Here is a 6,278-nt window from a genome sequence, read left to right on the forward strand (position 1 = left end):
GGTCAAACACAACCCTGATGCGGCCCTCAATGAAATCGAGTTTGATACCCCTGCTCTACAGAATGAGGCTTGTTTTTTTCAACCACTCTGTCTCCCTGCTCTGCTTGAAATGAATCTAGCTCAAAGTATCACAAGCAGGTATTCTTTGGGGTGGGGTGGGGGATACAGAGGAAAAAATAGATGGGGATATGTAAAGGGAAGGAATGACTCTCTCCCGATGCTTTCAACTTGGAAAAATCGCCACTGAATTCTAGCAAGCCAAGAGATCAGCAAGAGAAAGCAGAACCCGTCATTCTGCATCTGTCATAGAAGAAGTCAAGTGAAACACTCAATTGAATTATGGAGGAGAGAGTAGCAGCCCTCAAAGTAGAACTTGGCAATCAGTCCGTATGTCATAATTAATAGGATGAAGACTTTGACCTGTGCCTGGGAAAGAAGAACATATTAGGGACAAACTCAGTCTCACTATCTCATTTCTGCTCTGCATGTCCTCTTAAGCCAGGGGTGTCCAAACTTGGCAACTTTAAGACTTGTGGACTTCAACTCCCAGAATTCCCCAGCCAGCTGGCTGGGGAATTCTGGGAGTTGAAGTCCACAAGTCTTAAAGTTGCCAAGTTTGGACACCCCTGGCTTAAGCTAAGGTTTATTTCATGGCCTGTTCATAGCCCAGTGATGGCTTTTTGGATGCACCCATTTCCACTCTTCACTAACCAGCAGAAAGGGGACAGAGGCAAATCTTTCAGCTCCGAGAAGCCAGTTCCTGGGTTTAAACAAGAAATCAAATCAACCTGCTGATTTTTAGCTCATTACACACTCCCATGTTCTCTTTGCTAGGATTCTATAATGGAAAGTGCCTGATTTGTGGTTGTTGTTTTTAAAAAGAAGAACGATCTTCCATATCGTGAAATTTGCAGAAACTTAAAATCTATCACTATTTCAAAAATCGGAACTTTTCCCCCCAAAATCTTTTTAGTGTGTGTCTGTGTGTACAGAGAGCCCTGTAACATGTGCAGAGAACATAATTCTTATGAGAAAACACACACAACACACAAATATAAATGCAGTTGCACTCTCCTATTTATTACAACAAAATACTTTGTCATTTTTAGGCTTGGGAACAAAAGTGTTACAGAAGTATTACAAAACGATGATAATTGAACAAGTCACAAAATGTACAATACAGGCAATATTGGATGTGGGTTTAAAATACAAACCTATTTAAAAACTTTGTGAAAAAGATTTTTATGATATCAGAAAGATACAACTGCATGTGGTGAGAACAGAGCATGTCACCAAGAGAGAGCACCAATGAGGAGCACCAATTTTTTTATATATCTTGGATGATGAAGATAGCTGGAGAATAATATGTAGGCACAGGTTGATTTATTTCTGAATTAAGTTTCTTTTTTTTAGCTGCCCTTCTTCTGTGGGTCCTGGAGTTCTATGCGGGGAATGCAAAATCCAAAATATGTCCCAAAGTAGTAAAATAAAAGGTTAATATGAAAGTAAAAATCCTACCCTCAATATCCAAGTCTATGTCATCTGGATTCAAAATATTCCCAGATTCAATCTATTCTTTTCCAAACAAATGACCGTTATTCAAAGTTAATATTAATCAGCACAAATAACTTCACTGTCTTCTTGAAGTATCTGGAAAAATTCTGGGGAGGCAGTAGATGCTGGAGATCTTTTTTTTTTAATGACATTTTTAATCCAAATGTATTTTTTGGTGGTACCAATACATTAAGAGGAAACAAAGAAGATAACATAGTCTGAAGAATTGCTTTGATTATAAGAAATCTTAGGAGAAAAAAAATAGCTAGTAAGCTAGTAATAGATAGATAATAGCACATTTAGGAAAAAAAGGCCTTCTAGTAAGACATGCACTTGCATGAAAATATATCTATCTAACTACCTACTTAATAATATGCTGCATTTGCACAACAATAAAGTATTTGGGTTTTTTTGTGCGTTGTATGTTGTCATCTTTCTATGTTGTATTCTATCAAAATGAAATTCAATGTAGAGAAAAGTAAAGTCTTACACTTATGCAAGAAAAACCAAAAGTACATATATAGATTGGGTGAAAACAGGCTTAATAGCAGTAACTCTGAGAGGGATCTTGGAGTCTCAGTGGACAACCAATTAAATATGAGCCAGCAGTGTGCAGCAGCTGCCAAAAAAGCCAACACAGTTCTAGGCTGCATCAACAGAGGGATAGAATCAAGATCACGTGAAGTGTTAATACCACTTTATAATGCCTTGGTAAGGCCACACTTGGAATACTGCATTCAGTTCTGGTCACCACGATGTAAAAAAGATGTGGAGACTCTAGAAAGAGTGCAGAGAAGAGCAACAAAGATGATTAGGGGACTGGAGACTAAAACATATGAAGAACGGTTGCAGGAACTGGGTATGTCTAGTTTAATAGAAAGAAGGACTAGGGGAGACATGATAGCAGTGTTCCAATGTCTCAGGGGCTGCCACAAAGAAGAGGGAGTCAAACTATTCTCCAAGGAACCTGAGGGTAGAACAAGAAGCAATGGGTAGAAACTAACCAAGGAGAGAAGCAATTTAGAACTGAGGAGAAATTTCCTGACAGTTAGAACAATTAATCAGTGGAACAGCTTGCCTCCAGAAGTTGTGAATGCCCCAACACTGGAAGTCTTTAAGAAGATGTTGGATAGCTATTTGTCTGAAATGGTATCGGGTTTCCTGCCTAGGCAGGGGGTTGGACTAGAAGACCTCCAAGGTCCCTTCCAACTCTGCTATTGTATAAATATGAGTTAACAGTTTGCGGCGGCAGCCAAGATAGCCAATGCAATCCTAAACTACATTAACAGAGGGATACAATCAAGATCAAATGAGGTACTAATGCCACTTTATAAAGCCTTGGTAAGGCCACATTTGGAATACTGAATCCAATTTTTGTCATCACACTATACAAAAGATGCTGAAACTCTAAAAACAGTACAAAGAGCAACCAAGATGATTAGGGGACCAGTGACTAAAACATAAAATGAACGGTTGCGGGAAGTGGGGCCGAAGTCGTGACAGCACGACATGTGATCTCAATGCTCTGAGATCGCAGTCGACACTTTTGCCACTGGGGGGGGGGTCCAAATGGACCTAAACTGTCCCAAAGAGACAGTGAAAAGGAAGAATACGTCTTGCTGATCTCGGGGATATCGCAAAATCCCCGAAAGAAGCAAGAGAAATTTCTTCAAGCCAGTGACAAAAAATCCAGCCAAGGCTGATGAAGTTGGGGCAGCCCCAAAATGGAAGGAATGGAAAGTGAAAGTGTTTCCAGCTGGTAAGGAATCTTTATTGTTTTAAAAGAGAGATTGCCTATAAAAACTTAAAAATTGATTTAAGTTGAAGAATAGAAGAATCAAGCGGCGAAATTAAACCTGTAACGGTTCTGGACAGTGGTTATCCCATTTCTTTATATGCTATCTTCATGGATGGAATCTTTACAAGCTTTTTAAAATGGATGGATCAAGTCTTCTTTTTCTACTTTTTTTCTCTCTCTGACTCTCTGTGATTTATAGACTAAAGCTTTCCTCTTTCATCGTTGTATTTTTTTAAATTCATTTAAAGACTGGACCTCTTTTTCTAATTTGAAATACAAAATAGATATTAAAAAAAGAAATTTCTTAAAAGCACTACGTGCTGGGAGGTTTTGTTGATTGGAGCTTTGTGTATTCAAGCAGAACTTTTCCCTTTCTTCGCCATTTGTTTTGACGGCTCGTTACAGAGTGATAGGGGTAAGCCAAATGTCCTTTTGAAGCATGTTTTCAACCAGAGAATAGGGGGAAAAACGGCTTTTGTGAATCCATGTTTTAACTTTAAAAAATCTTCCAAGTGAGAGCACTTTTGTTTAAGATGGCAGAATGTCAAGAAAATATAGAGATTGTAAGCTTGCAGACAATATTTTCGGAATTACTAAAACTAACAAATATAAATGAGAGAATTGAACAAAAACTGGAATATTTGGAACAGCTAACAGAAAAATGTGATGAAAAATTTGATGATGTTCACCAAATGCAAAATGAGGGGATTAAAATCCAAATAATTGAAGTGGAAAATGAATATAAAGCGATTAAACTTGCTGATATTTATGGCAATTGGTTTGTTTTTGAAAATGCAAAGAATGGAATATTGAAAGAGGAAATAAATGGAGAGGAAATCTACTTCAAAGGACAAGATATAGAAGAAGAAGAAAAAAGTAAAGAATTTATGGACTATGAAACTTTATCAGCAAAAATATGGATAACACTGCTGACAATTAAAGATAAGCGGAATAAAGAAACAGAAAGAGGGCATCAGGATTATATGAGAGATCTTACAAGCAAGGAGTTGCTAGGAGTAGTCCATACAAAGCTGATGAAGCTCAGAAGATTGATACCACAAATGGCAGAGGACATAGGATTGTTTTGTTATTGGAAAGATACAGGTTGATAGATGGAAGAGTATAATTTAAAATTACTAGCTAAACCTAGTGAAATTTAGTGATAATAGGTATAGTTAAATAAAAAATTGATAATGATAATACTGCAGTGACGTGCGGTGAGGTTTATGACTGGTGAGGCACTGACACAGTGCTGGGTTTCAAATATTTTTAGACTTGTGGACTTCAGCTCCCAGAATTCCACAGCCAGGCATGCTCAGTTCCAATTTAAAGGGACATCATTTGTTTTTCTCCTTTGCTCCTTCTTTCTTTTTCTTTTTCTTCTCCTTCCCCTCCTTCCTCCCTCTCTCCCTTCCTCCCCCTCTCTCAAACACACACACACACACACACACACACACACACACACACACACACACACACACAGAAGTTGGATTGGACTATCTCTCCTACCCCTTCCCTCTCTCACTCACTCTCAAACAAACCCCCCCACACAGAAAAGTTGGATTGGATATCTTTTCCAGTGGCTTGAAAGCAGCTCCTCTGCCATCCCCCCCCCATTCCCCTGCTGCCTTTCCCAAACACCTCCACCATTGCAAATGCAGCCTGCTGTCTGGGTGGGAAATGCCTGGAACACAATAAAGCCCACCCACCACCTCCTGCTGGCAGGCTGGGATGAGAGGAGAGGCAGAGAAGCCGGAGGGGAGCCGATCTGAGCCTTCCAAAAGAAAGAGGCTGGGGGGAAGTGTGTGTACTACAGCATGGCTCTTTGCCTGGCTTCCTGCCTCCTCCTGTGGTCTCCTCAGTGCTCGCTTGTGCTCTCCCTCCCCAAGTGTAGTTTGATTGCAGGCGGAGCCACGTTGCCTTTTCAAACTTGTAATTAGTGAAGCTGGGCTAGATTTTTATATAGTTTTATCCAGCTGTGTGTGTGTGAGAGAGAAATGAATGGGGGCCTGGGGAGGAAGTCACTACACTTGGGGAGGGAGAGCACCAGTGAGGAGACCACAGGAGGAGGCAGGAAGCCAGGCAAAGAGCCATGCTGTAGCACACACACCGGCCCCACAACGTGGCTCTGCCTGCAATCAAACTACTCTTGGGGAGGGAGAGCACAAGCGAGCCAGGGTCCTTCCCTCCAGCCTTTGCCCAAAGCCCTGCACAGCACCAGGAGGATGAAGTTTGAATTCCTCCCCCTCCCTCCAACCCACACATACCTTTTCCAGCTTTTTTTAACAGTTAAGCAGAGTCATCCACGGTGAGGCAGTAACTAGCTCAGCTTTTTCCTTTTACTTTTTTTTTTCATGATGAGAGTGGTGAGGCTGTGCCTCACTTGCCTCACCTGACTGCACGTCACTGTAATACTGTATACAATGTGTAGCATTATGATAAGCAATAATTGGATATGAATATTGAATGATACCCGTGAAGGGAAGACTACAAATCCTTTTGGATTCTATATAAAGGTCAATAATAATAATAACAATAAAAAAATAAGAACTAAATTAGACACAGTTAAGTTTTGATCATTAGAGGGGAATGTTATGATATAGGATATAGCCAAATAAAGAAAGGATAATAATAATAATCTATGTATATGTATGGGTATAATACAAGGGAACTGGATGTAAATTGTAAACAGTGATTTGGAAAGGAGGATTAGAAAACTTTGTTATTAAATATTATGGATGTTTAGCTAGAATAGGATATAAGGATTTAATATTAATGGAGGATTTTATAAATAAGTAAATGAAATGCCAGTATGTGGTTATGTACTAAATTTTGCTATATTTTATGATGAAGGTTGTTTAAACAATTATAGTCAAATAAAAGTAGGGGTATGATGATGGTAATATGTATAAACATTTGAGTTAAG

The sequence above is a fragment of the Natrix helvetica genome (genome assembly GCF_964273705.1).
Source record: "Natrix helvetica genome assembly, chromosome: 1".
In the NCBI taxonomy this organism is placed as follows: domain Eukaryota; kingdom Metazoa; phylum Chordata; class Lepidosauria; order Squamata; family Natricidae; genus Natrix; species Natrix helvetica.